The sequence below is a fragment of the Poromitra crassiceps genome, assembly GCF_964638095.1.
Source record: "Poromitra crassiceps genome assembly, chromosome: 14".
NCBI classification, from domain to species: Eukaryota; Metazoa; Chordata; class Actinopteri; order Beryciformes; family Melamphaidae; genus Poromitra; species Poromitra crassiceps.
In genome coordinates this window covers 41,835,471-41,857,935 of record NC_139633.1, presented here as the reverse complement: position 1 = coordinate 41,857,935, position 22,465 = coordinate 41,835,471, and positions in this window count along the sequence as shown.

Sequence of the window (22,465 nt, the reverse complement as noted above, 5' to 3'; positions counted from 1 at the left end):
GTTTGAGAGAGGCTGTCGCACACCGCGCCCCACCCCACTCACACACCCATGGAGAGCCAACGGGGGTCTGTCCAAATAGTCAGTGCCCGGCGGTCCAGACTCGTCAGAGACACTCTGCGATGACGGTCCCTGCCCAGGTCCAGACGGTGACTGAGGAACCAGATCTGGAATGGACACATGTGCAGCCGCCCCAGCGGGAGCAGAGCAACCGCCGCGGCCATATGCCCCAACAACACTGTGCACTGATGCACCGACGCTGTGCGCCCCGAGCATAGGGCTTTGGCTGTCTGAACAATCCACCTCCGCCTCTCCGCAGAGAGTCGCGTCGTCATGGCCAACAAGTTCAACTCCAGCCCCAGGAGGGTGATCACCTGAGCTGGGGCAAGGCAACCCTTCTGCCAGTTTATCAAAAACCCCAGGGCCTGCAGGTGGTCCGTCACTGCTCTGGTATGCGCGATGGCAAGGTCCCCCAAGTCCGCCGCTATGAACGCGTTGTCGAGGTAGACGTAGACGCGTATCCCCTTCGCACGGAGGGGGGCCAGCGCCATGTTCACACAGGTGGTGAATGTTCGCAGACTCAAGGACAGGCCGAAGGGAAGGAGGCAGAACTCGTAGGGCACCCCCAGGAAGGAAAACCTGAGGTATTTCCTTTGCCTCTCCACATGGCGAAGCTTGCACACTGTATGACCTGGGCTTTGACAGACACGGGGCACAGTGCCGCAGTGCGGTGTCTTCCGCTGACACGGGGCAAGCCGTGGCGAAGCCCCGCTGGGAGCTCTGAACCGAGGTCAGACACTGGCCACAGACGACGTGGCCTCGGTTCCCTGCCGAACGAGGATGGGTCTCCCCTACCGAGCGGTTTTCACTGGCAGGGGGCACTCTAAAAGTAGACCCTTTGGGAAGCTCCAACTGAAGTCGGGCACTAGGCACAGACGATGGTGGGCTCGCTCCCCTGCCGAGCGGCTTTCACTGGCAGGGGGGCTTACGTTGCTGCTGGTGCGGGGCGCGCTGCTGCCTGGCGGCGCTGCTGTTGCGGCCGAAGCGTGCTTCTGAAACTGCCAGGCCCAGGCCATTTGTTCTTGACCGACGATCCGAAGAGGCCAGAGGGAGAGACCGGCGCGTTGAGCAGTCAGCTGTGTCAGGCTAAGCTGCATGCCTGGGATCGAGGCAGGCGGCGTCGCAGCCGTGGCAGCGCGCACTTGTTATACACAGCACGCGGCCTCGTGTCGGCTACTCGCCCAGCACCGATAGCTGCGGTCAGCAGGTGATGGCTAGCGAAGCTAGCGGCATACCAGCGGGGAGGGGGCTACTGAGTCACTTTCCAGCTAAGGCCAAGCCTTCCACCCGGACCATCTTTAGCTAACTCGAAGGCCAATAAGGCTTAGCAAGCCAAGCCTAGTCAAGACGCAGGCATCATGGCAATCATAGCAACAAGCTAGGCAGGATGCAAGCAACCAGGTAGCAAAACCCCAAGCAGAACGGCTGACACCAGCCGACCAACCCGTGGCACCAGCCAGTGGGTTGCGATGCAGCCATTGGCGTATTTCAGCATAACAATGACCACCAAGGTGCCGTGCAGCTCGTGGCATAAGCCATTAACTTGCAGACCACTAACCAACTCTGTGTGCCATGTTTCAGGCCGGCCGAGCCGTAACAAGTGGACCCCTAACATCTCCCTTTCCCCATCTTCACACGGGGGGTAACGACCGCTCTCCAACCGCAGCTACGGGGTGCAAGCAGCCCGGCTAAGCGGGGAGGGAAGCTAGCAATGTTATCACACTAGTGAACTTCACATGCAAGCGGCTAGAACTAGCAGCACTAACAGTAAGCCAGCAGAAGCTAACTAACAGCAGCAGTCTTAGCAGCCCAGTCTGACAATAGCCGATGCAACAGCAGGGTTAGTACACAAGCTAGCGAAGGAGCGATGTCCGCTCTGAGCTAACTAACTGTTATAGCAGCGTACACGATATAACAGATGGCAATCATCTGGTGCCAGGGCCACATCGCACTGAGCGCAAGGTCTAAGCGGCTCTGCCCTTTCCATAATGAAGCTAGGTGGGGAGGACACAACCTAAGCAGTTGTAAGGGAAACTTAAGATAGCGAACCCGCAGACGGGAAGTGCAGCACACTTTCAACAGAAGTGGGGGTCGGCGAGCACGCGCTCAGCGTGCTCAGGCCCCAAGCAAAACATGCATTGATCATGCGGATAGTCTGTCACCATCTCGGCCTGACACCGAGTGCACCGTCGGAACGGCTCTGCCCTGTCCATGTCTAAGGAGGGCGGGTTTGTAACACAGCCCAACTAGCAACAGGGAATAGCTTGCCAACCCATCCGGGAAGCAAGCAATAAGGCAAGCAATCTAGCGAGCTGGCTAACCGAGTACGTGCAACAGTTAGCAACCTAGTGTAATGTCTGCACCCATGAGCCCTAGCTAGCATATGTTGAGCTAACTGTACACAAGGAACGGCTAGCGAGTAACTCTTCTACCCTGTTGTATGGGGAGGCTAGTGTAACTGGCTAAGCTGAACAGCTCACCTGGGCTAGCGTAACACTTAGCTAATAGCTCTTTCATAATGTATTCTCCCCAGCAGGGGAGTTTGACAGTCAAGCTAACTGGAAAGCTAGCGTAATAAGCGACCTAGTCTGAGCCACGAGGGCCAGGCTAGCAACCTGGGACTGCCGGGGCTAGCAGTGAACCATGATAAAAATACTCTTAGCTTTAGATGCAGGTCCCGCCGTTCCGAAGCGAAGAGAGCCAGTTCGGGTATAACACGTCCCGCTGTCTCGTCCGCCATTCCCGTGTCGGTTTGTGGAACAGTTAAGACAGGGTTAGCTTCTAGCTAAGAGCTAACCATTTCTAGCAAATGGTCTCTGCGAGGAGCAGCTTGACATAGTGTGAGAATCCGAATTAATTTACCATACCAAGCTTTAAAGTAGCTACCCCCCTCACCCCAACACAGAGTTGATTGCTTATTTGCAGAGATAGATTCAGATTCATTAGAACAGGGCCACTATTGTCCACTATTCACATGGGCACATCTTCGTTAATGGTTTAGCAACCCCTCACTATTCACACACTGTCCCATTGTCTTTCGAATACTCGTCAAAGTTGCAGAGTGGAGTGGCATTTCTCTAAAGTCAAGAAAGTTTTCATAAACTTTTGTTAACCACAGACATTATTTTATGCACTAATGGACCCGTGGGAGTCGGACCCCCTCTGTGGGAAGTAGTTGTATAGGGCCCCTACCCTTTAGGATTGAGCGAAAAGCGCATTTTTTAGGTGGGCGTGTTTAGGGCACCTACGTCATCATTTTTTGTGAAAAGTCCATTTTTCAGTAGTTCCTCAAAAAGGGCACTTCTGCATTTTAACCTGTTTTTAAACCATTATGTGCAAAATGCCTTATTTCAGTAGTTCCTCAAAAGTACACCTCTGTATTTTAACCTGTGTTTAAAGCCTTTTTGAGCAAAAGGCTTTAATTCGCTACTCTCAAAAAGGGCACTTCTGCATTTTCCCCTCATAGCAGCAGCTGCCAGCAGTACCGTTTTTTTTTTTTTTTTTTTTTCCCCCCCGCAATTTAATTATCACCCCCTATCAGCAGAGCGTTGCAACATGATGTTTTTGAACACGGGCAAAAGTTTTAACCATAGACAAATGTAATTAGGCCATTTAGCAAATAGTTGTTAAATGGATCACGGTATACCGCATCACGCATAGGAGTCACGACTGGGGACCCCCACATTCATCAATGACGCAACTACAGGAAGCCCCCCTCGCCTTTATAAACCCAGCATGTCAGCTGGCAACGAACACACAGCCTTGTTATTTTCTTGCGACCATCGCGTCAACAGCGGAGAACAACACGCAGACAATCCATCGACGCAGCAATTTTTTTTGATCTCAACCAAATACAAATTGGCCATGGCTTCAAATGCAGGTAACGCAAACAATTTTACCTGTCCCATGGCACCTGTGCGTAGGCGCACTGTACAGCTCGAGGCATTATTTCAATTTGAAGGCGTGCGTGGCTACGGATACAAAATCGAGTATGTGCATGAAAAGTTAATGCTAAAGGCTAGTCATGATATTGGTAGAAAGGACGTTGAGTGTTTCAGTGCGTGTTCACAAATGACACCTGAAGCATGGAACGAGCAAGCGTCAAGATATTTTGATGATGAAGCTGTTCTATGTAGAACGCCTTGTCCATTTGGGGCTCAAGCCCATGGGGAAATAACCCCAACAGATTGGCGTACATTCATGTTTTTAATGGGAACAGAGGTGTGCCCTGCAATTAAAGCAGAGCACGGGAAAAAATCTAAGAGCAGACTTGTCTGGATGTGGCGTGCCTCTCACGGGTTTGGTGGACTTAGAATCGAGGTACGTAGCTGGTGTTCCGGACCTTGTGACATCCTCGACGGTTTTGTTTATCTCGGAGTATGTCATAATTTTAAAGGCAACGATCTGTGTGAAGGCCTGCCGAAAACAGGCTTTTTTAGGCCCGGCCTAAGGAGATCCCAGCTGAGGATTTTGTAGAAACAATTTTTTTCATGCAGCTTGCCGACTGGAACAAAATGCACAGCATAGGTCATAAAATTAACGCAGTTATTACGAGAGACGCGAGACATGCCGCTCTTAGCTCTATTAGAAAAAGACTGGCTTTTAATGTGGAGAGCAACAGCGACGCCACTGACGAGGAGACGCAGGACAGCAAAACAACCAACTGATCCCCCCCACAAATGGTATGATACGGCTAGTGTGTGTGTGTGTGTGTGTGTGTGTGTGTGTGTGTGTGTTACAGTGTATGTGTAGGAGGAGGAACAATCACTAATTCATCTATTGTCTCTTTATGTTTTACAGATCATAACACCGATGACGTCATCCACTACCAACCCCTCTACAACCACAAACCGCCGCCGCGCAACTTCATCACAACCCAGGCCCAGGTTCACGCCAATGAGGCCACAGTTGATGACATCGGACTCCCCTGCCAGACCACCCCCAGATCCGCAAAGCACACACCGCCTCCAAAACGCATTGACATATCTGCTGTGAGGGGAATCAGGGCTCTTCTTGTGCGGTGCATCCGTGCAGCAGCATGGACGAAAGCGAGACTTTTATGTAATGGTTGCATTATTGATCACCCCAGTCAACTTCAACATTCATGTGTGTTTGCATACGATGATGACATATTTGGGCTTTACGGCAGCGAAATATTTGATCTAGTGTTTTCTCCTCAGCTTGCTTCAGCCATTGGGAGAGTCGTTTGGCTAATTACAGGGGACACTCATTCGAATGAACGATTAATGGCAGCAGCGGAGGTCATAATTGCGGATATGTGCGACCCACCCACTGCGCTCAGATGGAAATGTGATGAATTTGACCCAATTAATACATCCCTCCCACATGATAATTTTGTGGGAGAGGGTTTTATGGTCTGGGCACAGTCTAACCCCTGATTTTGTTTTTTTTCCCCACTTATATTATAGGCTATAATAGGCTATATCCTTTAGACTAGCCATGTGGTGGTTAGTCAGTATGTTAACGGATATATTTTACCCTAATAATGTTTGTTTTGTTAGAAATAGATTAAAGGATATTATCCATACCTGTGATGATGATACTTTTAAAAATCATGTGGATTTTATACGTTCTAATGTCTGCTGGGGTGAGATGCTTTTACTATGTAATAACACAAACGTGTCCCCTAATATCATTTTTGATTCGTTTTTCTCTGAGGAGGATGCAGTGTTTGGAATAGGTAATTTAATTGTGATATTTGCATTCATGCATGATGTATGTATTAGACATAACATAGATTTGGTTTTGGATTATTTGTGTGATAAACATTTACGTGTATGTATGGCTTATTTGAGATTGATTGATGAGAAAAGAATGTTTACAATGCCTATGTAATAAAAAACATTTTAGATAAAAAACGGTTGTTTGTTGGTGTTATAGTCTCAGCGTGATATATATATATATATATAGTTATAGTCAACATTGTGGGACTTCCGCTAGGAACGAATCTGATACACGTGTTTCAACCCGGGTTGTTTTTGAGCACGGACTGTGCGTCTGGCTATGTAGTCCGCTGGAACATCCGGTTTAGCTGGTTGACTATAACCACACATGACACACTCTAATATAAGATATATATAACTGTTTGACATAATGTCAGATCATGATGGAGCAGCGATTAGACAAGGTCTATTTAGACCCAGCTAACCCCGCGGGGTTCTCTAGCATTGCTAAACTTTGTGAGGCAGTCAGAAACGACCCAGAGGGACCGGTGAATGAGACCATCGTCAAAGATTATCTATTAAAACAGGATTCATACACCCTACACACTCCGGTTTTTAGAAATTTCAAACGCAATAGAGTATTTGTCTCGGGAATCGATAAACAGTTTCAGATAGACTTAGTAGATATGTCTGAATATTCGATGGAGAATGATGGCATTAAATTTTTACTAACGTGTATAGATGTATTCAGTAAATTTGCATGGGTCCAGCCCCTGAAAAATAAAACGGGTCTAGCTGTCACAAAGGCATTCAGAGATATCCTCATACACGGTCGTATTCCCGTCAAATTACAGAGCGATAAAGGAACAGAATTCTTCAACCGTAATTTCAAAAAGTTAACCCAGGAATACAACATTAAACATTTTACGACATTTAATGAGACTAAGGCCAGCGTTGTCGAGAGGCTGAATAGATCGATAAAATCCCGGATGTGGCGATATTTGACAGCTGTCAACTCGAGAAGATACATTGATATTCTAAGCGATTTAGTCCACGCCTACAATAATGCCAAACACCGCTCGATTGGTATGACACCCAGCCAAGTAAATAAAGCAAATGAACGCCTAGTCTTTAATAGACTATACAAGAAACACACCGTGCCAACCCCATCGTTCAAGTTTAATATCGGAGATAACGTGCGGATCTCAAAACAAAGAGGCATATTCGATAAAGGGTACAGAGGTGGATATACCGAAGAATATTTCATAATATATGAGCGAGTCGCTAGACATCCGGTGGTCTATCGGCTCAAAGATTTAGCCGGTGAATCGGTAAAAGGGTGTTTTTATGAACCAGAGCTCCAAAAAATCATTATTGATGAAACCAAACCGTTTAAAATAGAGAGAATAATTAAACGGAGGAAATCAAAAGGCGTAAGACAGGTCTATGTCCGCTGGCGCGGTTATCCAGAATCTTTTAACGCCTGGATTGATGAGCGAGATATGGTCGACATATAATATTTATAGCGGAGGACTACAGGGTAGGAGGCTACTCCCCCCAAGACAACCAACAAGCCACGTCATGCACAACATGGCCAACACGGAAGCGGCGGGCTTCTACGTCACGCTGCCTAGCAACGCCTCTATCGATATATATCCGAATAATAAAATTTGGAGTTATCGGACAAAGCTGGCGAAACCATTGGTGTTTAGAGAAGCCTTTGAAGTAGGCCTGGTAGAAATTCAATACCCAAAGTCATGGCCTACCTTCCCATTAGAAGACGCAGACATAATGGTTTTTGATGTTAGAAGCAAAAAGAAGATTTTCAGAACCGTTTCTATGCAAATAGGAACTTATGGGTCAATCCCTGATATTTTATCACGTTTCAACCACACATCTATGACTGTGTTCAATAACCCTAACCCCCCTATAGTACTCACCTATAATGAAATCACAAATTATGTCCAAATCGGTGGGGTCGCAGGATCAAAAATAATATGTACTGGAAGGCTTGCAACCATCCTGGGGATGATACCAAATGTAGAACACCTCTGCATTCCTAAGCCGGCGACCGCTGAATATCAAGCCGACATTGACGCGGGTGTTTATAATATATTCGTCTACTCAGACATATGCCAGCATCAACTCGTGGGTGATGAATATGTACAGCTGCTCAGAACGATTAATATATCAGACACGGACCGACGCGTGACCACTTTATCATTGGACCCCGTCCATTACACACCTATCTCAAAGGACGTTATCGATGACATTGAACTGGTGCTGAAAAACGATCAAAGCAAGCATATTCCATTTGCATACGGAAAAGTCCTTATCAAATTACATTTCAGACCAGTTGGACATAAACGCTGACGCATGATGATGACGCCGTATAAAAACGCCGGAAACGACGGGTCGGATTACTATTTTGATTACTATGTTAAACAGGCGGGCGGGGATTTAGCGGGATTTTCCGGAAGCGCTACACAGTATGGAGCGGGACTAGGTGGCCTGTTTAGAAGTCTATTCAGAATGGCAGTCCCGTTATTTAAACGCGGATTTAGTATTGCTAAACCGTATATTAAAACTGCTGCATCAGGCATCGCTGGAGACATAGTTCAGAATATCGTCAGAAAAGCAACAGGAAGACCTGACCCCCAAACCGGAAATGGTTTTATGGCATACCCCCGTCGGAGACCACCATCTAGTGGTCGGAGGGGGTATCACCCCGTTAAAAAAAGGAGTAGAATACATAAGCGAAGACGTTGCACAGCTCCTCGCAGACCAAAGACAGCGCCCAAACCACGCAGACGTGCTAAAACTCACACCAGAGACATCTTCTAAATAATAATAATAATAATAATGTCACTCCTTCATAACCAATCGGTAGAGTGTATGAAGAGTGAGCTTGATATTTTTCGTCTACCGGCAACTCAGACATGCATAGAGCGTGCTGCATGGATTGAAATCCCACCTGTTTCTGCAATCACAGCTGGAGCGCCAATCGAATTCGCAATTACTGGGTCAAACGATCAACATATCGATTTTAATGACAGCTATTTATATATCCGACTGAAACTCACCAAGCCTGGCGGCGTAGCCCTGGCTGCTGCTGATATAGCTACCTTGATCAATTATCCAGGTGGTAGCCTATTTTCACAGCTAGACATTCAACTTGGTGATAGACTTATAACGCAAGCTAGTAATACATATCCCTATAGAGCCTTGTTGGAATGTCTTATTAATTATGGCCAGGAGACATTGGATACACAATTCAGCACAGCCCTTTTCATCAAAGATTCGGCTGTTGCTATGGATGGGACATCTCTTGACTCGGGTAATGCTGGTCTGGTTAAGAGACAGGCCTACACTGCAGAAAGTAAAACTTTGGAGCTCATATGTCCCATACACGCTGATTTATTTATGCAGGAAAAACTGATGATAAATGGCATTGATGTGGGGCTAAAATTTATCCGCTCTAAAGATGAATTCTGTCTCATGTCACCCACTCCTGATAAACACATCGGGGTCAATATACTTAGTGCAAGTCTCTATGTGGAGAAAGTTAGCATTTCCCCAGCTGTCAGGCTTGCCCACATGAGGGCGCTAACACACGCTAATGCGCGCTACGCCATGGATAGGGTTTCACTGAAAACGGTGACAGTCGGGAGAGGCCTCAGAATGACAAATCATGAAAACTTATACACTGGACAGATTCCTAAATTTATAATAATTGCATTCGTTGATAACGAGGCATATAGCGGGAATTATGAAAGAAATCCCTTTAATTTCCTTAATCTCAACACTGAATTTATGGCATTATATTGTGATGGGCACTCATACCCTGCGCGACCATTTATGCCTAATTTCACAACCGGGGAGTATGTCAGGGAATATTACGAGCTGTTCCAAGCCACCGGTCGTCATTTGAAGGACCGACCTCTCGCCATTACACGTCAGGAATATGGCAGCGGCTACACACTGTTTTGCTTTAACCTGGAAGCAGATGGTGCGAACACCGGAAACGTCAGCTTGATTAGGACAGGCAATGTGAAACTTGATGTCCGATTCAGACAACCTCTGAATCGCACTATCAACATAATCTGCTACAGTGTCTTTGACAGCATCTTAGAAATTTCAGGGAAAAGACAGGTCTTATTGGACTATTACTAGACCTGGACACTATGAACACAATGGAGATTGATCGGATTCTCAGGAAGAAACTTGCAAAAGGCGTGCAACTGTTGGGTGTACTACCCGCCGACGCACTTCCGCGACATGTACGGTCGCTTCCTGCTATGGTGATTGTTAACACCGACTACAGTGACAGGCCGGGACAACACTGGCTCGCAATATATATAACTGCAGCCAGAGAAGCTATGTTTTTTGACAGTTATGGCAATCCTCCTGATTATATGCGATTCCCACCGGAAATAGCATGTTTTATAGACCGGAATAGCCGTCATGTAACTCATTCAACTGTGCAGGTCCAGAACAGCGCCTCTGTCAGCTGTGGGCAACATTGCATATTCTTTTTAATCAACATCCAAAAAGGTCTATCATATCGAAATGTTATGAAAAAATAGTGATACTCTGTGTAACGATAATATGGTATGTACCTTTGTAAGTAGAATACAGCCTGGATCATGTAAAAGTTATCATTTAAAATGTATACAATGTGCAACACCACAGACCTGTATGTGACATTTTCAATCAAATAAATCATATGAGACTGGAAACAATGCTGGTTGTGACTTTTTATTTTTTCAATATGTACATAGGATATTTTGAGCATTATGAAAACAACAACAATATGATCATACATCATGATATGATAAAAATAGGATGAGAAACAATAGCATGTAACAAAAATGCTGAGGTTGTAAAAGCCTCACCCTGAATGATAGGATAAATAGAATTTGAATGCTCTGTTTTCAATTAGAATCATTTGAATAAAAATAGAGTAAAAATAAAGTATAATAGAAAATAATAGAAAATAAAAAATGGGAAAAAAAGCATAATAATAAAGTAAATAGAATTTGAATGCTCTGTTTTCAAATAGAATCATTTGAATAAAAAATAGAGTAAAAATAAAGTATAATAGAAAATAATAGAAAATAAAAATGGAAATAAAGCATAATAATAATAATAATAATAGAAAATAATAGAAAATAATGGAAAATAATAGAGTAAAATAAAGTATAATAATGTAGAGTATAAAAGAAAATTCTAATAGGTACTCCATGAGTTATTAGTGGGGCTAAACATCACCCCATCAACCACCCTATCATCATCATCATCATCTGCACCATGCATTGTCTTGCTATACTCAAACAGACGACGGAGACTCCTATTTGTCACGGTAGAGGAGGGGACATTTATCTCTGCTAGTGTTTTAAGAAACTCTCGCCATCCTAATGGGCGAGCCGACTCCTTAACCAGCTGTGAGCCTGTCATAAACTTGACTAAATCAAATATGTGTGACCCCCTGAGGGGCTGGTCGTCAATAACTAGCTGTCCATTAGCAGTCCATCTGATCCTATCCGATGCATTGGAGATAGCGTTCAGAACGTGTGAGGCCTTGTTTTTGCTGTGTGCTGGTATGTGCTGTAATACATCAGTTATGGCAGTCGGTGTCGCATTGTTATCATTCACATGCGGTAATGCCTCAGCTGGATCAGAATTTGGCATCAATAGTGTTAGAGTGTTCTTTTCATTATCGGCCTGTTTCGCCAGAGTCAAATATCTATGTAAAATGTTTGAATATTTCACCGCTTTGCTATGTATGTCAGCGCTGGGTTCATCTAGGACCTCTGTCATCAATCGGTCTAGATCACACTGAGCCTTTGCTCTGATATCAGGGGGGGCGCTGGGAGTAGCAGGTGGGCGTGTCTGGAGAGCCTTGAGCTGATTGTGTGGTACAAGGAACATTTTGGTGGTGTGCTCCATGATCAGCCTCGATTAAAAAGACCACTAATAATAGGAATAGCCGCAGCGAGCAAAGGGAATATAAAGCCACCGCGTTGGTTAATCTTTTTCTTTTTTTTCAATAGTGTAACTTTTTTGCTGGCAAACCATCTAAGCAACGCTTTTCTTTTCTTTAATCTCTTGTGAAGTTTAGGGGAAAGTGGAATATTGCCTCTTAGTAGGTTCAATGCAAGCTCACATAGTGCATTGATTAGATCATTGCTGGCTGTAGCAAGAATGGTCTTGCGTCCTTTGGGCGACGCCTTATAAAGATGCTGAAGAAGTTCAAAATTCCTATGTACACGAGCAGACATTTCTAAAGAGCCTAGCTTCTTCCCCCTCTGGGCAGATAGACAACCTGTCGCTCGGGGGTTAACTCAGTTCTGAGCCTTAGTAGGTCAGGAGTCGTTGGTTTATAATCTATGAGAATATACCCATAATTACTTGATGTGGCATCTTGAAAGGCTTCCATGAAATGTTTTGAATTTTTGGAGTACATTTGACGTGCTATGATGCTTATTTGCTGTTTATCGCGAGGGTTTTTAAATAACACAAGATAATTAGTGTTGAGGCTTATAGTGCGACTTGCCTTGCCTTGGGCAAAAAGATTCTGGACCAGATAGATGCAGCTTAAATTTCTGTGATGGCAGTATTTAGTAAATACATTTTGAACCTCTGAATTATTTACTGCAGAAGACATCTGATCATCAATAATTAATAAGTTGCTCTTATCGGGGGGAAAAAGACTGTCGTCTGCTAAGGAGGCCGGAATCCCCTCAATAAAAGTAATTGGTCTAATCAGTAATAAATCATCGTATACTTTTTGCCAGCAGCCGTATAAAAAGACGATATTATCCAACGCTTGTGTAATCAGTTGGGGTGCGTTTTGAATAATGGCTTTCACAAGAAAGGTTTTTCCAGAACCAGACGGGCCAGAAATAATCATAGTAAAAGGATGCAACAAGCGTGCATCAAAGCCCCCCTGCGTGTTGATGACATTATTAATATCCATGTGGGAGCGTAGAGAAGTCGTTCAGAACGCGGCGTTTATCATAGACGACCTGAAGGCGTTTAACTAATGACTGATTGCTTAGCTGTAACGTTAATTTATGCCTCCTGATTCGATCAGAGGTTGTTCTAATAACATTAACTTCAGCATCCAACACATATGCCTCCACCAGGCGTAAAAGGGAATCATATGTGACAGCATTTTTATTTACACTAGTATTTAGTGTGACACCTTTGCATTTCACTGACGACCGACCTGTATTGGTGATAAATGCATACGATTTTGGACCCGTGGATATAAAGTGTGTAATGTGCTCAGCGGGTGCAAGCTCGCTTGTCAATTGTCCTAGATGTTTACCGAGTTGTGGGCTCCAGTCACCCTCCCGTGCTGTAAAAATTATTGAATCGGTATCATTATATAACACACGGGGGCCAAGTTTATCCATTATTCCATACAGCTCCAAACGAGCATACGCTGTGGTCATAGCTCCTAGAAAGACATTAATATCCTTTCCCTTCGGGCCTTGACCGGTTGCATGTTTCCATTGCACAATAGCGAGCTCATCGGTGAGGAAGCGGAATTGACTCACAATGAACTGATCACCAGTGTTGGGAACGTTACTTTAAAAAAGTAATTAGTTATAGTTACTCACTACTTGTTCCAAAAAGTAACTGAGTTAGTAACTGAATTACTCTATAATAAAAGTAACTAGTTACCAGGGAAAGTAACTATTTGCGTTATCTCCACCTTGAAAATGCCAAATTTTCATGGATTGCTGCAAACCTGAGGGTACCCTCACGGGCCCCTCGGGCCGACCAAAACGGGCCGAGGCCGGGCTTGTTTTTTATTTATTTTTAATTAATAGGTCCGGGGTCGGGCCGTTTCAATAATTCAATTAAATAATGTTGTATTAGCGTACTCGCTTGTTTTTACACAGCGGAGCAGTCAGACAAAGAGGAGGAGAGGTGCACAGACACTCCCATAGCCACACACAGACCCTGTCCGTCCATGTACAGCGAGCGGACAGCTCCCGAACACAGAGAGAGAGAGAGAGTCAGAGAGACAGACAGAGAGAGGCTGCGCAGGACGGCCGCGCGGCGACGCAGCACGCGGAACAGAGAGGGAGAGAGATGTGTCATTATATCGTAATATTGGCTTCGGGCCTCGCAACGGGCTGGATCGGGCACGGGTCTGCATGTCACGGGCCGGGGAGGGCTCGGGCCGAAATTTCAGCCCCGCGCAGCTCTCTACTCCGGACTCGCCATTTCTGCTGCTTCCTCGAATCTGTTTGGTGTGTCTGTGTCGCCCGTGTCCTGACTCCTGGCTCGTGTGTAACACTGGCTCCGATTGGCTACCATGAAACACATGACTCTGCCTTAGCCAATCATAATCGTTTATCTCGTTATAACCCACCCGGTCTCCTCACTTGACAACACTAGTGTAGGCTACGGGTAGTTTACTCAATCATTTCATAGTAACGCACCGCATTTAGCGTTCAGTAACGATAACGGCGTTGTAACGACGGAAACAGTAATTAGTTAGATTACCCCGTTACTGAAAAAATAACGGCGTTACCTAACGCCGTTCTTTTAAACGGCGTTATTCCAAACACTGCTGATCACTGAACATTAGCTGTATAAAACGATCCTGGTTATTAATTATTTCACATGTACAATGTTCATCTTTTAGAGAAAATCGTCCCCAAAGTGTATTCATAAGCAATTTGGACGATGCACGTAATGCAGGATTGTACACAATTTTTGTTTTGTCTAAAACCACACCTTCGACTTTTTGGTATTCGGCAATGTACGCGTCTTTCTCGGCATCCGTAGTGACGTCGGCTGGGAATCCACTCGCTTCCTGTTTACGTTTGAGAAAAGCTTTTACGTACCCTTGGAATAATTCCTTTGTGCGATGTTCAAAATGCCAGACTTCAGAAATTGAAATAATACGATAACCTCGCTCGATCGCTTTATGTAACTCAAACGAAACCCATACGCCGCTGAGGGCTCTCTCGGTCTCGTTGTGGTTGCACTCACCCATAGAGAGCGCTTCTGCGCATGTGCGACAAAGAGGGAACATCAGTTTTCCGTGTGCTCTGAAAGGGAGGACGGGATGGAACAAACCCCTAGGGGGTGCTATTACGCACTTGATGAGTCCGAAATAGGTTGAGATATCATCAAAATCCCTCGTAATAACTTTAGGATGTCCAAGAGGGTACTCTTTTGTGCTCTGTACATATGGATATAGAGAACAAAAGTCCACATAATGTATCGCTTCGCCGTTTTCAACCTTATGGTGTAATTTTAAGGCGTTTGTTCTTCCCCCATATAGGGCATGGCGTGGGTTCAAACGCTCGGGTTGTGTGTAAGACCTCATGAACGCCACCACGGAAGCATCCGTGTGTTTCATACGGGTCCAGTCGCACTCCCATAAAACGATTACATTCATACCGTGGATAGATTCTAGAGTATCTATTTTGTTAGCGAAAGCATGGTACAAATCCCCAAACGTTGCGTTTTTGTAGGGGTGTGTGTCATTTGAAATATGACAACGATCACACCCATGGAAGAAACAGCCGGCAAATTCATATGCAGTATTAGTCTCGGGGCAGAACCCATCTAGATAATAACCCCCAACTCTATGCTCACCATGGTTAAGGGCATGGATTATGTTGATATTCTGGCTTTGTGTCAGATAAGATAACCACTGCAGAGATGCATCGCTGAATGTTCGGTTCTGACCTGTATAACAGCCGTTATAGGTGAGCGCGACGGTGTCTGGTTTTAAGAATGTTGTTTTAAAAACAGCCATGCATGCACCGGGGAGCGTGACATATCGGAAGGGGTCGACGTTGGTGCATTTGATGAACGCGTCCCTATATAGAATGCAAGCCTGCCGTAAGACGCGAACATCTTGGTCACAATACTTTGCCTGTTGCTTAGCAAAGTTATACACATAGCGCTTATTACTTTTATACCAGGTTAAAAACTTCTGTTTATCTGATTCGCGCATTGCACCATACCCAAACATCTCCTTTGAGGGGATGCATCCAATATAGTTTTCATTTTCTATTGTGTTAAATTTGTAGGGGAAATAGCCTTTTAATTCAGCAACCCCTAAGGCTGCTGGGGTTTCAGCTAAACGCATGGGCAGAAAGCTAGCAGAGTCTGTGAATCTCTGTTTTTTGTATGGGGAGAATATGGCTGTCAGTCTGGACCCCTTAATAATGACAGAGGGAGTTAGTCCTTGAGACACCATGTGTTTTAATATTAAATATCCATCAAAACCACTACCATTATGCGCTATAAACGTGTGCTCTGCAAAGCGAGGGTTGGAATATAACTTTAAAAAATCACCGATACAGTCTTTACCGCCAGCCGCCGTGAAATTTCTAGGCTTGTCATTTTTAAGAGTCATAGATGATACAAAACTTGCTTCATGCATACCTTCCCCATTTATTCTTGTCTCGATGTCATAAAATATATAGTTTTCATCTGCTTCTTGTATGAAGCAGGCATGGTCAGACTCTTGCGCCCCTAGTGGGACGCCACAATGATTGCATATTGTTGATCTGCATATGTGGGGCGTAGTGGGTCTGTGAATGTGGATCATTTTACATAGTGGGCAATATCTAATTTTCTTACAGGGGGAGATGGTATGCTTGTCCCGTCTCTTGTGTGCATCATAGCAGGTCTGAGATTTGCATATACGCCTGCATACCTTACATTTAACAGTGGTGTCCGCCTGGGTTGGATCTATGTGTAGAGGTCCGTAACAGACATTACAGAGATGTATGTGTATAAGCCTCCTGATACGTCTGGTAGCAGTAGTCGCAGACATAACTACCCCCCAAGAATGCTGTTTTATTCAGGATTAGATAATAATGTCCGTCATATAGATAAAGCCAAATTGTTTTTGGGTGGGGAACGTCTGTAGTCATAAACGGGTGTCTACGTTTAGAAGCCATTTTGTGGTGAAAGATAATTATCTTGCTGTCAAAATGACGTTCAAAAGTTCCAATGTCAGCAAATGATACTTTATGCATATGGTCAAAACCCAGCTCAGTGTATATTTCTCGAGCTCTCTCCAATAGATTAGCGTTGTTTAAATCAGGGTTAAAATGTCTGGCAATGGCCATGCCGAAACAAAGATTATTTCCAGAACCATTATCAGGATCATAAAGGTAATTAATCTTTCGAGCAATAATATCTTTATATTGTATATCCATCAGCCTAAGCCTACCGCCCCCTTGCTGATTCATTACAACTGAGATGGTGAGAGATAGGTCCCCAGAGATCATTGACTCATCATTGCTTTGAATTGCGTCTGAGACATGTTCCAGAAATTCCGGACCAGCATTGTCTCCGACTGTGCCGATAGTATGCACATCGGCAGCTAGGCTATCACCTGATAGCGTTACATCCATAATGCTGCCCGTAGGGACCTCGGCTGTAACTAGATCAATTAACCCTGTTAATCTCTGTCTGACCATGCCAGGCACCAATTCGAGATTATCAGTGTTAATATCACGTAGGTCTATATTTTGATGGTATGTCCTAGCGTTGAATGTATCTATGTGTCTAACGGTATAATCATTGGGAGAGATGGCAGCTGGGGTTTGAATCATAGAGCCTACAGACGGTGTAGTGATACCGTCGTCGTCGTCGCGGTCTGGTGACACGTCTATTTGTTGTGGGGATGTAGCGACTGTCGCGGGTGGGGGTAGTGTGTCGGCATTTGATGACGTATCGTCACGGTCTGATGACGCTGCTATTTGTTGTGGGGGCGTAAGCGTAACGATTGACGTTGATGACGTGGGTGGGAGTAGTGTGTCGGCATTAGATGACGTGTCGTCGCAGTCTGATAACGCATCTATTTGCAGGGGTGTCCCCCGTGGATCGACTGACTCTGATGACGTGCCAGCTGCGTCATTTTGGGGTTCCACGTGTTGATGTTGTTGTTGTGTTGGGTTAGGCAAGGCTCCACCGGTCTGCTGTAAAATGCAGCTTCTCCGGGGGGATAAATCGGCTATGTAGCGTTTGATTATCCGGGTCTGGGTGTTAGCCCAGGCGCTAATGTCGTAATTATTATCTAGCCCCGTAGGTAGACCATTTTCTAAAGCATAAGCGACGCCCTGCTCACTCCAGTCTGTTCTAGGGGTTGGTGCTTTATCAGAGTTGAAATATCTAGTCAATTTAGAGGGAGGTGCTGGATTATCTTCATCTGCATGTCGCCTACGCTTAGCCATACTGGCTGTTTAATTGATCTCTGTATACATGGACTTTTTAAAATGATGGTGATGGTGATAGTGTCATTGTTCTACCTTACTGTACTTTACAAAAAATTACACATTCCTCAATTTTTCAAGCATGGAACATTGTATATTCTGATGTATCAAAATTGTCTTCAAATTGGCATCAGCCGATGCCATCCACCGTGTGTGTGTGCGTCTGAGTGCTCTCAATGTACGTTCAAATCTCCTTTGAGAGCGCTGTACTATCCTATAACCATTTTTAAAACGTCTATACACAATTTGTTTATGTAAATCACATGTACCTGAAAGCTGGTGGGTCTTCTCGCGAGGTTGATGATGAGGCGAGGGTGGGGGTATCGCGTTCTCGCAGATTGACAGTGGTCTGTTGATGGAGAAGGGCGTGGGCGTGTCTGAATCTTCTTCTTCTTCTACCTGCCCCTCGTACTCTGCAATCCAGGTTAGCAGTGTTTGGTCGCTGGGCTGCACATCCGGTTCCACCCACGTGGGTTGATTGTTGATGGGGTCGTCAGCTGGGTCCTTATCAGCTGTTGGGTCCGTGGGTGTGTCTGAATCTTCTTCCTGCCCCCCGTACTGTGCAATCCAGGCTAGAAGTGTTTGGTCGTTGGGCGGGATGGTCGCATTCAACGATGGCTCAGGTGATGCTGTTGGTGAAGGTTGATACAACTCTGTCTCGGGATTCAGCACTGAGCTGTCGGGGGCTGTCTCCAGGCTGGAAAAAAACAAGAGAAAAATAGCGATGGATATAAGTCTATCTCAAAAATACATATAGCCTATATATATATATATATATATATATATATATTGATGGTTGTTATATCTGAATTATGGCCTTACATCTGGTCGATTAAATCTGCAAAATCATTTGGATCCAGCCCGATGTCATCAACTGTGGCCTCCTCAGCTGGGTCCTTATCAGATGGGTGGTGTTTGGGGGCATCAGGGTTGCCTCTATGGAAATCGCGTGGTTTCCCTCTATGACGACGGCTGTCTGTCTTCGTGGGGGGGCCCCCCAGGGGTTGTTGATGAAATAACAATTCCCCTGTGTGAGAACCCGTTCTGAGGGGAGAAAACAACATTTCAAAAAACTGGTAGAAGTATGTTTACCATACCCAATTTTTTTCTAAACAAACTCTTTATGTAAACAAACAATGTTTCATTCTCACCCTGTATTTGTAATATCTCCTAGCACAGATCCTCGATTTAGATTGTTTCTGTTCTGACGATCACCGGCCGTGGTAATAGACAATGTCACGTGGGGGATGGGGTCCGTTAGACTGGTGTCCTCCAGTCTGGTTTCCGGATTATATATGTAAAAAGCTGTTTTATTGATGTTTTTTGTTAATATAACAAAAATATACCTATATAATATATTGCATAAAAACAAGACAAAGGATCTTAATTATATATATATATATATATATATATATATATATATATATATATATATATATATATATATTAAATGGATAGTCTAATTAAACAATATTAAAAAACAAAAAATCCATTCTTACCGTTGAAATCCATGGCCAATTTGTATTTGGTTGAGATCAAAAATGCTGCGTGTTGTTCTCCGCTGTTGACGCGATGGTCGCAAGAAAATAACAACAAGGCTGTGTGTTCGTTGTCAGTTGATGCAAAAATGCTGCGTGTTGTTCTCCGCTGTTGACGCGATGGTCGCAAGAAAATAACAACAAGGCTGTGTGTTCGTTGCCAGCTGACATGCTGGGTTTATAAAGGCGAGGGGGGCTTCCTGTAGTTGCATCATTGATGAATGTGGGGGTCCCCAGTCGTGACTCCTATGCGTGATGCGGTATACCGTGATCCATTTAACAACTATTTGCTAAATGGCCTAATTACATTTGTCTATGGTTAAAACTTTTGCCCGTGTTCAAAAACATCATGTTGCAACGCTCTGCTGATAGGGGGTGATAATTAAATTGCGAAAAAAAAAAAAAAAAAAAAAAAAACGCTACTGCTGGGAGCTGCTGCTATGAGGGGAAAATGCAGAAGTGCCCTTTTTGAGAGTAGCGAATTAAAGCCTTTTGCTCAAAAAGGCTTTAAACACAGGTTAAAATACAGAGGTGTACTTTTGAGGAACTACTGAAATAAAGCATTTTGCACATAATGGTTTAAAAACAGGTTAAAATGCAGAAGTGCCCTTTTTGAGGAACTACTGAAAAATGGACTTTTCACAAAAAAAGAAGCCACGCCCCTTTGATGACGTAGGTGCCCTAAACACGCCCACCTAAAAAATGCGCTTTTCGCTCAATCCTAAAGGGTAGGGGCCCTATACAACTACTGTGGGAGTTGGGGACACCTAGCATTCATATATAAGCTACTCCTGCATTTTTATTGAGTTCATTGAGAGGGTGAATTGAAGACTGGTGTGGATAAAAGCTGTAACCTTAATTATGATATGTTGCACGGCAACATGTGCGAGATGGCAATTCAGCAGACTGTCAACACTGAGCCTGCTTCACATTGAGATCCACCTGACAGAACATGTTAAAACAGAAGAGATCATTGATGGCTACTGTACGATGCGAAGATGAGGCGTCGCATATTGCTCTGCATTATGGTAAGACAATAATTATTGTCTGCCGTGCCACGGTTACCTAAATAAAATTATCTTTTCTTTTTTTAACATTAACCATTACACAAGAGACAATACAACAAACAATACAATATAATACAATAATTCTCAAATCCACTTGACATCACATCAATCACTCATATACTAACAACAAATGTTTATTGAAGTCTAAAAACTATAAACCCAATACTGTTACCCTCTGCCTCAGACAATGTGTATTTGCGACTCCTGGTGGCTTCCAGGGTGAAAACCTCGAATACACAACGCAACGCTACCGCGTCATGCCGGGCTGATGTGCGTGGAGGATGGCCGCACGCTGGATTTATTGTATCTGTAAATACAGTCCATTTACCATTCATAATTAATGTCATATGGTGTTACCTGAGCAGGTGATCTGTACAAGTAGGTCGCTGGGGTCGAAAGATGATACACACTCCCTCAATGTAGACCCAGATTGAAGACAGGAAGACCTGATGCTCCATGCAATTGTCCATGAGGAAGGCACGCTCCTTTCTGTGTAAACCGCAGTGCCACAGTCCAGCTGTCTGCACACTACAGCTGCAGACATCAGGTCCCAGTCAGAGTACCTGTCATCCACTGATCTCCAGACTCCATATTGGTAGACCTCCAGTTCACCAGCACAGCGGCTGGCTCCTCCCATCAACCTGACATTATCCGGCTCTGAACAGAAACAAGAGAGTCATTGGTAAAAGAAGTAAAGTCACTTTGATTACAACAGAAATTAAGCCAAATCCAAGCTGCAGCTGCTCTTCTACCTGAGCAGGTGAGTCCAACAGCTTTGCCAGGTGAGCTGGTGTTTCTAGCTGAGCCTGAGCTTCCACAGCCCAGAAGAATGGACTCATTGGCAAATTTTGAAGCCTCCACTTCTCTGTAGAGTACCCCATGGAGGACTGAAGGAGCTCCACAGCCAAGCATGCTACAGACCACCTCTGCATCATGCTGGTCAAAGTCAGCTTTCCACACTGAGGACAATCGCTGGTTATACGTCACCTCCAGTCTGCCTGAGCACAGATTAGTCCCATTCACCGTCCACACAGAGGCTGGAGTGGGAGAAAGAGAGAGGGAGTCTGGGGAGGGAGAAGGAGAGAGGGAGAGAGAGTATATCAAGCTGCAGTGTTGATCTCGATTCATTGGAAGGATAATATCAGAATTTGTTCCTGTCTCCATTATCTCCCATGAAAAGTCTAAATCCTCTTATGTATTTCCACAGTCAGAAGTCTGTTCTACTGCAGGTTTGAACTGACAAAAATACATTAAAACAATCTCAGAGACAAACTGCTGTCTTCACAATCTAACATTATTATGTTAACAGCTCATCTATAGCCATTCAGGGGGAGCTGCCTTGCTGACGGGCACCACAGTAAAAGAGGGGGATTTGAACCAGTGACCTTTGAGTAAATGACCCACTTCTCTTCACTTTAGGATGCCATTGTCATCAATAACTTTTCAGTTCAGTCCAGTGTAAACCACTGACTGTCACTGTGACAGAGGAAGGAGACTGGAAACATTACTGTCTGTCATTGATGGTGTTACCTGAGCAGATGATCTGCAGGCTGTACCAGGAAGAGACAGACTCTGTTGCACACTCCCTCAGTGTAGACCCAGACTGAAGACAGGAAGAACTGATCCTCCACACAGATCTATATGAGGAATTATTTCTCATTTTTGTTGAAACAGCAAAGCCACAATCCAGCTGTCTGCACACTACAGCTGCTGACTTCAGGTTCCAGTCAGAGTTCCGGTCATCCACTGGTTTCCACTCTCCATAATGTTTAATCTCCAGTCCACCAGCACAGCGGCTGGCTCCTCCGACCAACCTGACATCATCAGGCTCTGAACAGAGACAAGAGAGTCAT